Genomic DNA, 18,881 nt, shown 5'->3' on the forward strand with positions numbered 1-18,881 from the left:
CCCACCCCGCTTATTTTGGTAATTAGAGCGGGTGCCCACCCCGCTTATGGCCTCTTACTTATACTTCAATTGCGGGGGGTGCCCACCCCGCGACTTTGCCGTGATTTGAGTAGCGGGGGCCCACCCCGCTTTATCTTGTTAAATACAAGGGAGCCTACTCCTCTTGCTGCCGAGGAAATCACCGCTGCGGCCCGAGTCGCGGCCAGGGCGGAAGTTAGGCAACAATGTGCCTGGCGTCGGGCGGGACTTCCGGTTTTGTGAAGGATGTCCCGCGCACGCCGCCGCCTCCTGAGAAGCCACCCAGAGTGAAGGTGATGGCGCCTGCCTGTGCGGGGTTCCCATGGCTGAGGGAGAGCCCCACAGGCACCAGCAAGTGGAGACTGAAGGCGGAGGGGGCTCGAGGCACATTGCCGGTGCCTGCCCCCACCGCGTGCGAAAAGCGGAGACCAGAGTCATGCCACTTAAGAGCCCAGGTGAGTGGGGCTCGCAGTCAATGGTGCCTGGTAGAGGCACCCGGTCAGAGCAGCCCCGTTTGTGCAGCGGGCCGCTCCAACGTGGCGATATTTATTTAAAGGGCCCCTGTGGGGGTCCCGAGGGCCCGTGCTGCCCCACATTGAGCATTATTCTCCAGCTGCCCCACTTTGCAGGGGTCAGCTGCAACGATGGGGAGTGATTATTTTCAGAGCCCGTGCGCGGCTCCAACAGGGGCAATATTGTGTCAAGAGCCCCAGCAAGGCCCAGAGGGCACAGTTGTGCCAAGGCCCCTTTGTTCTATCCCCAGCTGCGCCGCCCCAGCGCAGGCAGCTGCAATGTCTTTCGCCTTTTCCGAATAGGGAGTCCCTGAGGGGGACAGAAGCGGCACAGTGGTGCCAGGTCTTATTTGTAACTTTCCCAGCTGCCCAGCAAGTAGTGGGCAGCTGCACCATTTAGGCGCACAGTTCTTTGGGGGCATGTCTTGTGAAGTTAGGAGCGAGATGCACTCCTTTGCCCCCATACTTTCCCAGCTGCCCAGCAAGTAGTGGGCAGCTGCTACATTTAGGTTTGCACTGTGGCGCACCCTTTACTCTTGCTGCACAGGCAGCGCGTCCTGACTTTTGGACAGAGGGCATTTGAGCCCCTTTGGAGATGGCCAGTTGGCCAGGGGGATTGTCAGATTTATAGGGCACCAGGCCCTAATGTGATGTGGTGCTAGGAAATGTGATGTATGTAATATGATTACGCACCCAGTGTTATATCTCTAAATGTGGTTTATGATTCTGAGGTTGTTTGTGCATATCATGGTTTATGCTAGGGAGATTATGTTTCACTGTGTGATTAACGCCTCTAAGGGGAGTTATACTTAGGAGGTTAGGGTCTAATGTGTTTAGACTTGTGAGATGATTGCATAATGTGTTTATGCTGGTGAGGTTGGCGCAGAATGTAATTCTAGCCTGATATGATACTTTACATGATATGATTTATGTTAGAGGATGATGCTGAGTATAGTGTGGCAGTAATTACTGGTTGTGTTCTACGTTGATTATATGTCTACATTTATTATCTTTACTAAGTGATGATTCTGACAGTGGCCCACATGGCCCTGTCATGTGTATATAATCCCCTGTAAATATTACCCAGTGCCAGTTGGCACAGTGTATATTGTGTGATTACCATCTAATGTGTTTTATGATAATACAAAGGCTATTTTTGATATAACCTTGTGTGGAGTTCCTTTTGTGGTGTGCCTAGTATGTTGTTGTTGTGAGTGTTGTGCAAATGCTTTACACATCACCACTGGGATAAGCCTGACTGCTCATGCCAAGCTACCAAGGGGGTTATCTTTGGCGTGTAACTCCCTTGCCCTGACTAGAGTGGTGGTCTCTGCCTGGCTTTGGCGCAAGCCTTAGCCAACCAGAGATCCCATTTCTAACAGCGGGCTAATATTTTTTTTGCCAAGGCTTTTTTAAGTTTCGCCTACCAAACAATGTAAACTGTCTTGTTGCTAACGACCTATTGCGAACTTACAGTTGACTTACAGCAGTTCCGTTGCTTGCAGTTGGTTGGCTTTATTGTCACTCTTATTTGCTTGTTTCTTATTTAGTGGATTCCCTTCCTCTTCCATTGTGTTTGCCCCTATTCTGGAGTATAACCACTTTACGTCCTTTAGTACAAGCTTTGGTACACAGAGGCTTTTATGGTGTTGCCGGAAGAGCCATCTGCTGCACTCACCCAGCTGGCCTCTGAGGCAGAAGTTATACTGTCCTGAAGGCCCATAAACCCACTCCCTGGGCTAGGACAGAGGGCCAAATGGCTGAATCTTATGAACTGGCCTTGACAATTGTTTCCTTTTACATTCTAGGTGAAGGCATTGAATAAATAAACCATGCCATTAATAAAGACTGAAAGCATTGCAGTCAATATATGGCTTAGTCATACCCTAAAATATGTGGTTGCTTTTTATCTTGTATTTTGAAATGTTTTTTTTAAATTTTACTTTAGTTACAACCTAGTTTCCATAGGAAAAGCATTTTTTGATTTGCTAATAACTTTGGCGTCGTTTGACGAATCTATATGGAATTTTCCAAAAAGGTGCACTTTTCAGGTTAGCTCCTATCTTGAAAGTTTGTGGGTGATTCATCAAGCGGGGGCTGAGAAAAAAGGGGGGTCCCAAAACACGTTTTTCCCATGTTCATTTTCATAGGAAATTTTGCGACGAGCTACAGCCTGAACTGCTGAACGGATTTACCCAAAAATTGGTAGAAAGTTAGAGCTTGGTTCAGAAAGCAACCTTTTCTTTAAATGGTGTAAACCCGTTCAGTAGTTTTTGAGAAATTCAGAGAATAAGAGTCAAAAAATTAATTTCCCATAGGAAACTTTGTGCAAGGCTAGAGCTGAAACTACTGAACGGAATTACCCCAAATTTGGCAAAAAGGTAGTGCTTGGATCAGAAAGCGACCTTTTTTTAAATGGTGTAAATCCGTTCAGTAGTTGCTGAGAAATTAGAAAAATAAAAGTTTTGATATCTGGGCGGAGCCTAAGTCTCGTGCACAAGCTTCACTGTTATTGCCTGCCAACACTCCAAACCAATCAATTTTACAAAAAAAAAATCATCCATTTAGACACTTATATTCCCATGTATTCTTCCATCGACCTTGAGATATACATATATAAAACATATTTAATTTTCAGAAAAACACACATTCACTGGATGATTTAATCAGTGATGTCATTTGAGATGTCATCAGTGATGTCATGAGGGATGTCACTGACCATGTCATGAGTGATGTAATATGTGACGTCATCAGCAGTGCATTGTGGGCACGCGAGTTATAGTTGGCTGAACTAACTATAACGGGGGAATTTCTATGGTTTTCTATGAGTAAAATGTCCAACTAACTATAACGCCCCCTGAAACCTATGTTTTTTTCAGTGAATATATATATATATATATTTATATCACGTTGTAGCCGTTTGAAGATTCGTTGCTTAGTCTCTCCAAAGTAACGGACACGGACCCAAACTGGTGCTTAGAAGGTCTTTATTTCACCGTCGCCATTACGCGTTTCAGCTCCGTAGAGCCTTGATCACATGACGTGGTCGCTACCAATCATACCTTAAATACCGTAATACACAACTACTACAAGAGGTCACATGGTCATGAACATAGAAGACAAACGTCAGTATTTTTTTTAAAACCAAATGTAAACATAGTTAAATAACTTTTACATTGTGACGTTTGTTAAAAAATATTTCACAATTGGTGATACATTTTTGTTTGTTCTGTTCAATTGATTTGAGGAAAAAATTATGGTAAAATACCACATGTTCTCTATCACAATTTTGGGTATCGGGTTAAATCCCTATGAACATAATGCTTCCTTGACCAATATCATTTTCTTGTATTTGTGTTGTGCAAAGTAAATGCTGTGCAAAACCGTGCTTAAAGTGCAAACTATAAATACATGAAAAAAGTGCCTAGTGCTGAGTGCAATGAGAGTTTTGGGCGTCAGTGCAAAATTTATATGACATCTAAAATATCGTTGGTTTGATCTGATATATTTATAACAATTTTAATCTTGGCATGTATTGATTTGATTTTGCCATTTGTCAAATCTGATTAGATTTAGTTTAGAGCATGGTTACATAGTGAATAGGGTTTTAAGATGTAGACATTTAAAAGACTCTAAAATCTCTAAAATCTCTAAAATATCTTAAAAGTATATATATATATTTATATACCCATATATTCAGGAGTGGGCGATCTCACTGGAGAAATTACAGATGATATTACAGTGCCCTGTGCAAATTCGAACATGGTAGGTACAAAGTTAATAGTAATAAAAGACAACAACATCATTTGTATATCATCAAGTCTATAAATATATAAATATATAAATATATAAATACATAAATATATAAATATATAAATATAAACATAAATACTTTGTTAAAATTCCATACAATCGACATATAAACAACTAAATGTCTGCACATCTATCCTGCCGGAATTTAGTATGCTCATTGATTGATATGCTTTGTATAATCTGTACAGCTACGGTATTCCTTCAGTTGTTTTCTTAGCTTAAACATGTATGAAGATCTTCTGTGATGTTTAACCCTGATGGTACCTTTGAATCTAATTGTAGTATGTACCTTGTTTCAAGTTTTCTTAGTTTAGTGACCCTGTCACCCCCCCGTCTACTGGGCGGTACAGAGTCTATAACAAAATACTTGAGGGCTGTGTTATCAGAGTTATGCTTATCTTTGAAGTGACGTGCCACAGGGTATGTATTGTCCTGATTTGTTATGGCACGTAGGTGTTGAAGAATACGTTTGTGTACCTGTAGCACAGTACTTCCAACATATTGTAGATCACAGGTACATTGCAATACATACACCGCAAACTCTGTTTTGCATGTTAGCAATTTATCTATTTTAAACTCCCTATCACTGAAGGGGGTTTTGTACATGTTTTTATTAATACCATGTGTACATGCCTTGCACGTTTTACATTTATAAAAACCCTTTCTCATTTGTAACCAATTACTTCTCTCTAAAATTTCAGGATTTGTTTTGACAATTTTATCCTTAGTTGATGGTGCTCTGCTGTAGGTAATAGGGACTTTTACAGGGACCAGGGGACCAATTATGGGGTCACAACGTACCATTGCCCAATTTTTGTGGATGATTTTCCTAATTTCTTTATGTTGATTATTGAATTTAAGAATCATGCGATAGTCACTAGCCCCTTGTGTCCCCTTATCTTTCTCTACTCTGATTTCTTTAGGTTTTAAGATTTCATTCCTACTTTTTTCACCTGCTCTTTTGATTGCTCTATCGATTGTTATTTCTTGATACCCTCTCTGCAGAAATCTCATTTTACTTTCTGTCTGGGCTTTCTTTAGCTCATTGTCATTACTACATATCCTTCGTAGTCTTAACATTTCCCCGTAGGGTATGCTATTTACTAAGTGCTTTGGATGCATACTGCTTGCATGTAATGTTGAGTTCCCAGCCGTATGTTTCCTAAACAGTTTGGTTCGGATTTTGCAGTTTTCAACATATACCTGAGTATCTAAGAATTCTACTGAGTTTGAGCTTATAGTGGCCGTGAATTTGAGATTAATGTCATTGGCATTAAGGCTGGTCACAAAATCCTCAGCTTCTCTTTTTGTACCCTGCCAGATCACAAACAGGTCATCTATGTACCTTCTCCACATTTTTACATTATTCAACATGCTAAGTTTGTGTACATCCATGAGAACCAGTTCCTCCCACTTGCCCATATGTAAGCATGCATAACTAGGAGAGAAACTGGCTCCCATGGCGACTCCTCTTACCTGCCGGTACAATTGACTATTGAACATAAATATGTTATTATATAGACAGAATGTAATCATATCTATTAGCATCTTACTGTGACATTTCATGGCAATAGATCTTCTAGATAAGTAATGTCTAATAGCTGTTATTCCATCTAAATGTTCAATGCATGTATATAATGAGGTCACATCCAATGTCATTAATAAATAGTTGTCTTGCCACTCAAATTCAGAGATTTGTCTTAAAAAATCGCTTGTATCGCGCACATAACTAGGTAGATTTTGTACAAAGTCCTGAAGAAAAAAGTCAATATATCTGGTAGTATGTTCCAATAAACCGTCCATAGCTGAGATGATGGGTCTGCCAGGGGGATTGTCTCGGTTTTTATGTATTTTAGGAATAAAGTAAATTAGAGGTGTAATCGGATGCTCGTTTCTCAAATATTTATGTTCTTCTCCTGTAATTAGATTCTCTTGTCTCCACCCAGATAATTTTGCATAGAACTCTTTGTATGAACTGGTCAGTTTTGCTTGGTTGCTGCGTTCATAACATAGTCTGTCGTTTAATTGGCTGTATGCTTCTTTCTCATAGAGATTTCTAGGCCATAGAACTATATTACCACCTTTATCGCTGCCACGTATTATCACATCCTCATTGTCTTTCAATTTTTTGATTAAATTGTGATATTGTTGGTCTTTGTTGTTGGTAGCCCTTCTTTTGCTAACAATATTTTTGTTCAGCTTTTTTATATCAGCTATTGTAGATTCATGAAACAAGTCTATTGCATCTCTGATCATAATGGGGTTAAAGGTAGATTTAGTTCTAAATGGCGTAGATATGATGTCTCTTGTGTTTTCCGTTGGTCTAATATCCGGTTCTGAAGTGTTTGCCAAACCACTAGCATTCTCGTTCCACAATTCTTCCATTGTTCGTAATAATTCTTGGTCTGCCTGTGATGCATTTGAACTTTTGCTGCCATCATTAGATACTGGATTGACTTCTGTCAACTTTTTTTTGGTATTATCATCATCTTTGTTGGATTTCATAAGACAGTGATATTTTTTTAATTTTAATTTTCTGACACCCTTGTAGATGTCTAATCTTGTTGAGGCATAATCAAAGTTCACTTTGTGGGCATATGATAGACCTAGATTTAGCATATTCATTTCTTGATTTGTCAAGCTGATATTTGACAGATTAATGATAGTATTGTTGTCGTTTAATGATTGTTGCAATGGTGTTACCAGTTTTTCCTGCCACCTCTTCTGTAAGGTCTGCGCATGCCTCTTGTTTGCTTTGCGCCTCTGCCTCCGCTTGTAGTTGGCACGTCTTCTGTGTTGTTCATTTGTTGAATCCGTGGCCTTAGAGTTTGTCTTCTCTCTTGGCAGATAAAATTTAGCTCTTCCCCCGGGGAGGGTTTGGATATTGAGTTTAGGTCATTACTTTTACGCATTTCTGACTCTGATTCACTCTCTCCCAAGGAGCTCAAATCCGACACTGATGAGTTAGTTGTGTTTTTCTGGCTACGCACCATTTTTTTAGGCACCTCAACTTGATTAAATTTTGATGTTCTAATTGAGTCGTACCTTTTGGCAAAAGTAAAAATCTGTCCTAGTTCATAATCTTGCTTATCTCTCAAGAATTTGAATGCTTTTCTTTCTTTTATCTGGTCCTCATCTTTCTTAATTCTGGTCAGCATTTCTTTGCGTAACTTTGTTTGCTCTTCCTTGTCATCCATTTTGTCTAAAGCATCGTTAATTTCCTCTATTTCTTTCAGCAATTTCGCTCTGTCTATATCTGCATATTTAATGAGTATCATAGTTAACTTTCTTGATGACTCTAAATTGCAGTCCGCCCATTCTCTCATCAAATCTGGGTTGGGATCTTCGTAACTCGGAGCTGTGAGGATCCTTAGCCCCCTCGGTATTCTCCCAACCTCTATATACCTCTGAAGGGAACATGACTCCCACCATTTGTGCTGCTCCGCCTTCATCTTTTTCTCCAATAGTTTAAATTTGTCTTTCAATGTGTTTGAGGTATTCGATGTTGTTGCTGCCATTGTCGCGGCTCCCGTAGTTGCCGGGCTTGCATCAGAAAACATTTGCATGGCGGCTTGTTGCCTCTCGCGTACCATGTCAGCCGACATGTTGGTGGATATTTAACTGGTATTTTTATACGTATTGTGGTTTGTATTACTTGCCGCCCACTAATACGAAACGCACTCCTCCTCACCCCTTGTGTGGACAGTGTAGCCTACCTGAAACCCGCAGCCGCCACCGAGTCCTCCGACTCTGCGCTCGTTGCGATGTGCCAGGTCCTGGCTTCTTCCTTCCGTCAGGGGGGTCCAGCGTTGTATGCTCCTTGCCGAGCTCTTACGTATGCTTTCAGGGAAACCCGGAAACAAAGCTCTCATTTGGATACGCCGACCGTTGCCGAGGAGGGGGTCCGTGAAGGATCGGTTTGAGAGCAGTCCGACCGATAATATCACGTTGTAGCCGTTTGAAGATTCGTTGCTTAGTCTCTCCAAAGTAACGGACACGGACCCAAACTGGTGCTTAGAAGGTCTTTATTTCACCGTCGCCATTACGCGTTTCAGCTCCGTAGAGCCTATATATATATATATACACACACATAAGATATATATATATATTTATATATGTGTTTATTTTTATATAATCTAAAAATGATAAAATAAATTAAAATTAATAGTTTAATTGTTGTAAAGTAAATTTGTATATATATATATATTGATTATTATGTATCTGTGTTAAAAAAAATGATGACGTTTGTTTGTTATATTTGCTGAAATGTATATTAAATCCATTATTTTGAAATTAATATTATTTAATACAATTAATATTTATTATTTTATTATATATATAAACATCAATATTTTGTACAACTATATTTTTCACATCAATATTATTTTTTCGGGATATTTTTGTACTTACCTGTTTAAGTATAGAGTCGATATTTTTGAATTCTATATTTTTTCATCAATATTTTTTACTTCTATATTTTTTATATCGATATTCTGTCAGTGAACCGGTTAGATAGACTAACCATAATGTGCGCCCCCATCATGCATTACTTTCGACGTCACAAAGAACAGCACTTATGACCCCTCAAATGACATCACTGGTGACAGCATCCAACCATACCACTGCTTTTCTCATTTCCTTTTAAGAAAAATATTTTTAAGTCGATGAATACTTACTGCCTCGCCTAATGATACAGTCATTGTAGAAGTGTTAATCCTCATAATGTGCTTATGAGTACACCATTTCATAATACTGCTAATAGTACTACATAAATAGATATCTGTTTTCTCTTTCTTTTGCTCTACTATAAACATACCAGAAAAAATCTTTGTTTTAAAACACAAGCAGCAATTTTGAGACAGACCATAAATGCTATAAACCACTATAAACAAGTTAATATAGATAGGCACCGTGTCTTTCACTACAACACATGTACCCTCAAGCAACCGTCATAATATATCCCACAACTGCAAGAACATTTTAAAGACTCTGGTGCCGATCACGATCCGGCAAAAAATTCCCCCGTGCGACTCGTATCGGGTCTTTTTACCGTACGAATCGTACAAGTGCCGTACGAACTGGCAATCACGATTCGCATGGTAAAAAGTCCATACGAACCGCACTGGGAATCATTCCCCACACGTCCTCGGGTCGGAAAATGTGTCCGACACGTCCTCGGACGATTTACCTTACAAACGTGAAAAGCCAAGTCCGACCGAGGAATCACGATCCATCCCGTGCGTCCGAGCGTACAACCGTATGGAAAAAACACCGTCCGCACCGAACACCTATAGCAACCATGGAGACATGTGCCCGCATACGCGCCCAACACTCCCCCCAGCCCCCGTACGTCCGACACGTACCCCCCGTATATGTATACCCTCACCCGTCTAGGTACACCCCAGTACGTTCCAGTCGTACCCCCACCCCAGTACGTGTCGTACCACCGTCAATGTACACCCCCCCACCCCTGTACGTGTCGTACCACCGTCTATGTACACCCCAGTACATTCCAGTCGTACCCCCACCCCAGTACGTGTCATACCCCCGTGTACCTACACCCCAGTACGTTCCTGTCGTACCCCCACCCCAGTACGTATCATAGCCCCGTCTACCTACACCCCAGTACGTTCCAGTCGTACCCCCACCCCAGTACGTGTCGTACCCCCCGTGTACCTACACCCCAGTACGTTCCAGTCGTACCCCCACCCCAGTACGTGTCGTACCCCCCGTGTACCTACACCCCAGTACGTTCGAGCCCCACCCCCACCCCAGTACGTGTCATAGCCCCATCTACCTACACCCCAGTACGTTCCAGTCGTACCCCCACCCCAGTACGTGTCATACCCCCGTGTACCTACACCCCAGTACGTTCCAGTCGTACCCCCACCCCAGTACGTGTCATACCCCCCGTGTACCTACACCCCTGTACGTTCCAGTCGTACCCCCACCCCAGTACGTGTCGTACCACCGTCAATGTACACCCCCCCACCCCTGTACGTGTCGTACCACCGTCTATGTACACCCCAGTACGTTCCAGTCGTACCCCCACCCCAGTACGTGTCATAGCCCCGTCTACCTACACCCCAGTACGTTCCAGTCGTACCCCCACCCCAGTACGTGTCATACCCCCGTGTACCTACACCCCAGTACGTTCCAGTCGTACCCCCACCCCAGTACGTGTCCTACCCCCCGTGTACCTACACCCCAGTACGTTCGAGCCCCACCCCCACCCCAGTACGTGTCATAGCCCCGTCTACCTACACCCCAGTACGTTCCAGTCGTACCCCCACCCCAGTACGTGTCATACCCCCGTGTACCTACACCCCAGTACGTTCCAGTCGTACCCCCACCCTAGTACATGTCATACCCCCCGTGTACCTACACCCCTGTACGTTCCAGTCGTACCCCCACCCCAGTACGTGTCGTACCACCGTCAATGTACACCCCCCCACCCCTGTACGTGTCGTACCACCGTCTATGTACACCCCAGTACGTTCCAGTCGTACCCCCACCCCAGTATGTGTCATACCCCCGTGTACCTACACCCCAGTACGTTCCAGTCATACCCCCACCCCAGTACGTGTCATACCCCCCGTGTACCTACACCCCAGTGCGTTCGAGTCCTACCCCCACCCCTGTATGTGTCGTACCACCGTGAACCTACACCCCAGTACGTTCGAGTCCTACCCCCACCCCTGGACGTGTCGTACCACCGTCTATGTACACCCCAGTACGTTCCAGTCGTACCCCCACTCCTGGACGTGTCATACCCCCCGTGTACCTACACCCCAGTACGTTCCAGTCGTACCCCCACCCCAGTACGTGTCATACCCCCCGTGTACCTACACCCCAGTACGTTCCAGTCGTACCCCCACCCCAGTACGTGTCGTACCACCGTCAATGTACACCCCCCCACCCCTGTACGTGTCGTACCACCGTCTATGTACACCCCAGTACGTTCCAGTCGTATCCCCCACCCCAGTACGTGTCATACCCCCGTGTACCTACACCCCAGTACGTTCGAGTCCTACCCCCACCCCTGGACGTGTCGTACCACCGTCTATGTACACCCCAGTACGTTCCAGTCGTACCCCCACCCCTGGACGTGTCATACCCCCCGTGTACCTACACCCCAGTACGTTCCAGTCGTACCCCCACCCCAGTACGTGTCGTACCACCGTCAATGTACACCCCCCCACCCCTGTACGTGTCGTACCACCGTCTATGTACACCCCAGTACGTTCCAGTCGTACCCCCACCCCAGTACGTGTCGTACCACCGTGAACCTACACCCCAGTACGTTCGAGCCCCACCCCCACCCCAGTACGTGTCATACCCCCCATGTACCTACACCCCAGTACGTTCCAGTCGTACCCCCACCCCAGTACGTGTCATAGCCCCGTCTACCTACACCCCAGTACGTTCGAGTCCTACCCCCACCCCTGTACGTGTCGTACCACCGTGAACCTACACCCCAGTACGTTCGAGTCCTACCCCCACCCCTGGACGTGTCGTACCACCGTCTATGTACACCCCAGTACGTTCCAGTCGTACCCCCACCCCTGGACGTGTCGTACCACCGTCTATGTACACCCCAGTAGTTCCTGGCGCACCCCCAACACAACCTCCTAAGTACGGAGCGCACCCCATGCCCCAACATCACAACCGCATGTACGAGTCGTACAAAGCCACACACAAGGACATAATCGTACAACCAAATGGCCCATGTACACACCGTACACACGCTCAAAACGCACGTACACAACCAGGACAAAACAAAACAACACAAGAATACACCATTCGGGAGGAGCCTAGCGCGCAACCAAGATGGCCGCGTAGGTGCGAGGCTCCCGAGGACCTCCGCGACCTCCTGAATTAATCCTGGCGATATCCTGTCCTTGTTGAGGGGACTGTGTCGGTGAACCCGAGCTGAGGCGCCACCCGTTTTTTGGGCTCGAATCGGACCCCGAACACCGGTGGGAGCATCGATTGAAGGTTGCGGCCTTCTCCTCGCCGGCCCCCCGGATTGGAGTAGTGGGGCGATCCGGGGACGAAGTGAATAACAGCGGCGAGCGGGGCTGGGCGACTCGCGTACCCCGCACTTTCACTTTCGCTTTTGCGCCCTCCTTGCCTCTGGCGGGGTCGGGCTGCGGAGCGGGGTGCGGTGGTGTTGCCTTGTCCAGGTGCCCGGCTGACCCGCCGGCGGTGGGTTGACCCGCGGCCCGGTGGTCGCCCCCGCCCCCCCCCCTGACACCCGTGATTTGGTGTGGCGGCCCGTTTGGAGATCTTGGCACGACGGTGGAAGGGCCAGCATGTCCACCAAACAAGATGGCGACCGGGCGAAGATGAAGACAACCCGCCGTGGCACGGCGCACCAGGCCAATAGTATGGATCGCTATACGCTCCAGAAGGGTTCTCCGGAGACATCGCGGTCATCCCTGGTGGGCCCGACGGAGGCGCCTGCCCAACCGGTGGATCTGACCCTCCGGGACGTCATGGGCGCCATCGCAGAGATGAAGGCCTCAGTGGACCAGCGTTTCGATACCTTGGCGCAAAAAATTGACTCGGTCCTGGTGGATGTGGGCCTTGTGAGGGCAGACTTGTCAAAAACGAACGACCGAGTTGACTCCCTGGCCCACACCACAACGGGCCTCACTACGGACGTGGTGGCCCTCCAGAAGGAGGTGCGCCGGCTTGGCCAGGCGAGCGCCCTGATGGACCGGCGACTGGAGGATTCCGAGGGTCGGGCCCGGAGGAACAATGTTCGCATTATTGGTGTGCCGGAGGGCCGAGAGGCGGAGGCGGCAGATCTCTTCGTGGAAGAACTGATCCTGACCCATCTCCAGCCCCGGGGGCTGAGTAAGCTTTTTGCGGTGGAGCGTGCCCACCGGGTCCCTGGGGGCCGCCCTAAGACCGGTGCACCGCCGCGGCCTATTATTGCCCGGATTTTTAATTTCAGGGACAGGGACGCCATCCTCCAGACCTCCAGGCAACAGGGACCGGTCAGGCTGGACAACATGGATGTACACTTCTACCCAGACTTTACTCCGGCGGTCCAGAAGCAGCGACAGAGCTTTCTTGGTATTAAACGTCGCCTAAGGGACCTAAACCTCAAGTACTCAATGCTCTTTCCGGCTAAGCTGAGGGTGGAGGTGGATGGCCGTACGCACTTCTTCGACCGGCCCGAGGTGGCTGGGGACTGGTTAGATACTTTGCCTGGAGATCGGGGTGGGGGGGGCGCGGCTGGCGGAGAGGGCCCGCCGGATCAGAATTGAGGGGTGACTGTATAGGCCTTGCTCTGGATATTGTTCCTTTACCATATATTGCTTTCGTATGTTCCCCTCCCAGGGAGGTCGGGTGGGGTCTGCTGGGGGCTTCCCTCCTCCTCGGGGGGACTAGTTAGTACTTAGCTATGGGGCGACAGGCACACTGCACTTTGGGGGGGCTGTCTGGGCTCATGCAGGGGTGCAGGGAGGGGGGAGTTCTGTTGGGACCGGGGGGTGGGGGGGGTGTGTTGTTTGTTAGCACCGCAAGGCAAACCCGCAACTGTTTTGTTGTTTTTAAGATGCTCGGTGGGGGGCGACCGATTGTTTTGACGTATGATGGGGGGTAGGGATTTGATTGTGTTGTCATGGAATGTTAACGGCCTGGGGGATAGGATTAAGCGTGGTGTGGTCCTGCAGTATTTAAAACGTATTTCTCCAGATGTTGTCTTCCTGCAGGAGACACACCTTATAGGTAACACCTTTCATGCAATGAATCGGCGGGGATATCGTTTGGCGGCCCACTCCGGCTTCACTTCGGGCTCGCGGGGGGTGGGTATTATGGTCAAGAACTCGCTCCCGTTGGAGATTGACGAGGTGCGCCATGATGAGAGGGGACGTTACACTGTTCTGGTGGGACGAATGGAGGGTAGAGTGTTTATCTTTATATCAGTGTACGTCCCGCCTGGGTTACAAGCCACTACATTTGCGGACCTGGGGCGCCTCCTTCTGGACCTTCCGGGTGGCCTGTTGGTGGTTGGAGGGGACTTTAACGCGGTTGCCTCTGGGTCTATGGATCGCCATCCCCCTAGGGACCTCCCCCGGGCACAGGCGTGGCTGCCCGGCCTTTTAGACACGCTGGGCCTGGTGGATTGCTGGCGCTTAAAGCATCCCGTATTGCAACAGTACACCTTCCACTCGGGGGCCCATGGTAGCCTCTCGCGGCTTGATGACATCCTTGTCCCGGCGGCCCAGGCAGGGAGGGTGGGGGAGGTGCGCCATTTGGCACGGGGTATCTCAGACCACTCCCCATTGTTGTTGCATTTCGATGTCTTCCCGAGGGGGGATGGCAGAGTGGCCCCGATCAATGCATGGTATTTGCGCGACCCCACCATTCGTGCCGACTTGATCAAATCCTTACAGCGCTATTTCGATGAGAATGTGGGGTCGGTCCCGTCTGCCATCTCCCTGTGGGAGGCTTTCAAGGTGGTTCTTAGAGGGGAGGCCCTCTCCTTTATTTCCAATGCCCGGCGGCGCGAGCGGGAGGAGGTGACCCGGGTTGAGGCCGAGATTGCAGAACTGGAGGGTGACCTGGGGAGCGGGGTAACAGACGCCAAGTTGCATGTTTTGCACTTAAAGCAGGCGGCCTATCGGGCCCTCGTCACGGAGGCGGCCAGGGGCCTCAGTAGAGAGCAGCAGGGGCGATTGTATGATGTGGGTGACAAGGCTGGCAAATTGATTGCGTGGTTGGACAAGAGGGAAAGAGCGAGCCGCGTGGTGCCTTTGATTGAGAGCGTGGATGGTGTGTGCGTCACTGAGCCGGAAGCCATTGTCTCCTGCTTCGCGGATTATTTCCGCGAAGTCTACTCCCCGGTTTCTCCCTGCTCGGAGGAAGATTCCCATGCCTTGCTTCGGGACATCGCACTGCCCTCCCTTACGGTGGAGGACAGGGATTCGCTGGATGCCCCGCCCACCTCGTACGAAATTGCCTCGGCTATTCGCTCGGTTGCATCCGGCAAGGCCATGGGCCCCAATGGTATTCCCATTGAGCTATACAAGCTACGCCCGGATGTGTTGGCGCCCCACCTGCGCGCGATGTTCCTTGCGGCCCACTCGCAGGGCTCCCTCCCGCCGGACCAGCGTCTGGCTACAATTGTGGTGATCCATAAGGAGGGGAAGCCCCGTGAGCGGGTCACATCCTATAGGCCGATTTCGCTTCTGAACGCGGAGCACAAAATCCTCGCCAAGGTGTTGGCCAACCGGTTGGTTGGCGTGGTGGGCGATTTGGTCCACCAAGACCAATCGGGCTTTATACCACACCGCAACACGGCGCTTAATCTGCGGCGCTTACACGGGGTGCTCGCGCGTGTCCCATTTGTGCGGGAGCCGGCCATCTTGGCGTCCTTGGACGCCACCATGGCGTTTGATACGCTCGAATGGCCATATATTTGGGCGATGCTGGCGAAGTTTGGGTTCGGCCCGGGTTTCGTCAGCTGGGTCAAATTGCTATATTCGGGCCCGTTGGCGCAGGTGGTGGTGAACGGGCGAGTATCTGCCCCATTCGCGCTGGGGCGGGGCACGCGACAGGGTTGTCCCCTGTCGCCTCTCCTGTTCGCCCTGGCCATGGAGCCCCTGGCGGAGTGGTTGCGGTGGCACCCTTCTATCCGTGGTCTCCGCTGGACCCCCGAGCATGAGGACCGCGTGTCCCTCTATGCTGACGATATCCTTTTGTATCTCGCCTCCCCGCGCAAGTCACTGATCGTCCTGGTTGATGTTTTGCGCTCCTTCGGTCGCAACTCAGGCCTGGTCATCAACTGGGCGAAATCCTGTGTCTATGTGCTCTCCGGGGAGGCCCCGGTCTTGCCACGGGACTGTCCGATCCAGATTGCCTCCCAGGGTTTCCGGTACCTGGGTATATATATCACTCTTGACCCGGAGGCCCGCTATGAGCGGAACTTGCTGCCCCCCCTCCAGCGTCTGAGGGAGGACGTGGTGCGCTGGCGGCGTCTGCCGCTCTCGCCGCTCGGCCGAGCGGCCTTATTTAAAATGATGTCCCTGCCGCGCTTCCTCTACGCCCTCCAGAATACCATGGACCTGGTCCCGGCACGCTACTTTCGCGAGGTGGAGGGCCTCCAGCGGCGCCTGTTCTGGGACGGGAGGCCGCGTATTGCTCTGGCTAAATTGACGCTCCCGTGGTACGATGGAGGGGTTGCCCTCCCGGACATCAAACGGTACTACTGGGCCTCCCAACTAGCTGCAATTAATCATGGCCTTTACGGGCCCGCCTTGAACCCGGCATTTGAGATGGACAGGACGCTTCTGCCCGGTGGCGATTATAATCGAGCGCTCTACTCTGGCGCGCCCGACTCCCGTTTGACGGGACCGACGCGTGTCATGGTGCGTGTCTGGCACGCGGCTAATGCAGCTATGGGGTGGAAGGACCGTTTGACCCGAGCGTCTCCGCTGTATGCATCTGAGAGGTTGGGCTCCCTGTGGACGTCGAAGGGCTTCGAGAAGTGGGACACGATCGGAATCAGCACGGTGGGAGATCTCTGGACGAGGGGGGGATTCAAAACTTTTGAGACGCTGCAGGCGGAGTTTCAGCTGCAGGGCAGTGAGTACTTTCGGTACCTACAGGTCCGCCATGCGCTGGGCTCCGTCTTCCCGGATGTTGCATCCATTCCGGAGTCTTCCCCCCTGGAGGACAGAGTGCTAGATGGCCATGTCCCGGACAGCACGATCTCCCTCATATACAAAAAATTGATTAACGATAGATCGTGTCTGCTGACTAGTCTCCGCGAGGCTTGGGTTGCCGACGGGCTGGAGCTGGACGACGAGGATTGGATCTCCGCGGTGGCCTCTCCGAAAGAGGTGGCCATCCCGGCTCGCCTTCGTTTCGTCCAGCTCAAGATCCTTCACCGGGTCTACGTGACGGGGCCAAGGCTTTTACGTATGGGTTTTGCCGGTGATGGAATGTGTAAGCGTGGCTGTGGTGCGTTGGCGACTTTCATGCATATACTGTGGGAGTGCCCGAAGGTGGAGCGATTCTGGCGTGGTGTGCATGAGGTTCTACGAATGGTTACGCGTGTCGCGCTGCTGCCTGAAGCGAGGAGATGCTTGCTGAATGTCTGGGAACCAAATGACTACTCGGTCCCGCAGGCGCGGTGGGTGACTCTGGGATACATGATAGCCAAGCGTGATATTGCCCAATTGTGGGGATCCCAGAGGCCCCCTGCGGTGTCGGCCTGGAAAGAGCATATGGATTGGTGTATGTTTCGTGAAAAGGTGGTGTATGTGGCGAGGGGTAAGCCTGGGGCGTGGATGAAACTCTGGGGCCCCTGGAACGCCTACCGCGGGGGTATTTGTGAGCCGCCGCTGCTACCGGCGGCCTCGCCGGCTCCGTCTCCCTAGATGGCGCCCCTCCCTTGGCCGCGGGCGCGCGGTCCCCCAGTCCCTGATCTACTCCCGTCCCCCTCTTCAGAATTTTGCTGCTGGTTTGGATCCCCCACTTATGGAGCACGTGTTGTCACTTTGGATCGAGGGTTGCCTTGCGGTTGTGGTTCGTTTATGTTGTTTTGCGTTAAGAAAATGGAACCGTACTGTGGGCATGGAGCTGTGAGGCCTGCACCATTGATCACTCCTGTCTTCCTACTGTGCACCGCTGAGAACGCTTTTTGCTGTATGTATGTAATATGCTTTTGATGCTCTAGCGGCCGGCCGTGTGGTTGTAGGCCCATACCTGTAACTTCTATAAACTGCAATAAACGGTTTCAAAAAAAAAAAAAAAAAAAAAAAAAAAAAAAGAATACACCATTCGAAAGGCACAAAGCCACTAAACATGGCCAACAACCACTAAAATAACACAATCACTGACCTGCAACTGCCAAAAACAAACAGAGGCCCAATACACCACCACTCCTTATAACACACCCACCCAAACTTCAAACACTGCCACACCCACCCATGGACCAATAAAAAGGGCCCACACACACAAACCATGAGCCTTTGCAACAGACTCACTGCTGCCAGACACCACAGAACCAGACTACAAGCTACACCACACCTTACACTTGTACACCTTCACACGACCACCCTCACAAACACCCTCTCATCACATTCACACACACACACAACCATCCACACCCCCCCAACATCCACACACCCCCCACACCCACACCATCCCCACCCACACCCCTCACCATGCCCACTACCAAGAATCCAAAGTTCAGTTACCAAGAGTTGGAGGTCCTTGTTGATCAAATCCTCAGAGTCGAGCCACAGATCTTTGGAACATTGGTCAGAAGCACCAGCCAGGCAGCCAAAACAGCCATGTGGCAGAATATCGTCGATGCTGTGAATGCCGTTGCGGACACCAGGAGGACCAAGCAGGATTGCCAGAACAGGTGGTACGATCTGCGGAGGAGGGTCAGAGCCAAGAGGCAGGAGGAACACGACCAGGCCAACGCCACCGGAGGAGGGCCCTCCCGCAGAGCCGTACAGTACCATCCCTGGGAGGAGAGGGTGATGGCCATACTGCCGGTGGAGGCAGTTG

General features: G+C 49.4%; 1 protein-coding gene across 2 annotated transcripts in view; it reads left to right on the forward strand.

Annotated features, from left to right (window-relative positions):
- Nucleotides 1–18,881, forward strand: part of SYTL5 (synaptotagmin like 5) — a 725,724-nt gene that overhangs the window by 49,328 nt on the left and 657,515 nt on the right. The window contains exon 2 of one of the 2 annotated variants that reach the window (XM_085622911.1): nt 4,231–4,295. The exons of the other annotated variant lie outside the window; for it this stretch is intronic. The gene's annotated coding sequence lies outside the window, so the exon portion shown is untranslated. The remainder of the gene's footprint in view (nt 1–4,230; nt 4,296–18,881) is intronic. 2 annotated transcript variants of the gene reach the window in all.

Source organism: Triturus cristatus, chromosome 8 (assembly GCF_964204655.1).
Source record: "Triturus cristatus chromosome 8, aTriCri1.1, whole genome shotgun sequence".
Taxonomy (NCBI): domain Eukaryota; kingdom Metazoa; phylum Chordata; class Amphibia; order Caudata; family Salamandridae; genus Triturus; species Triturus cristatus.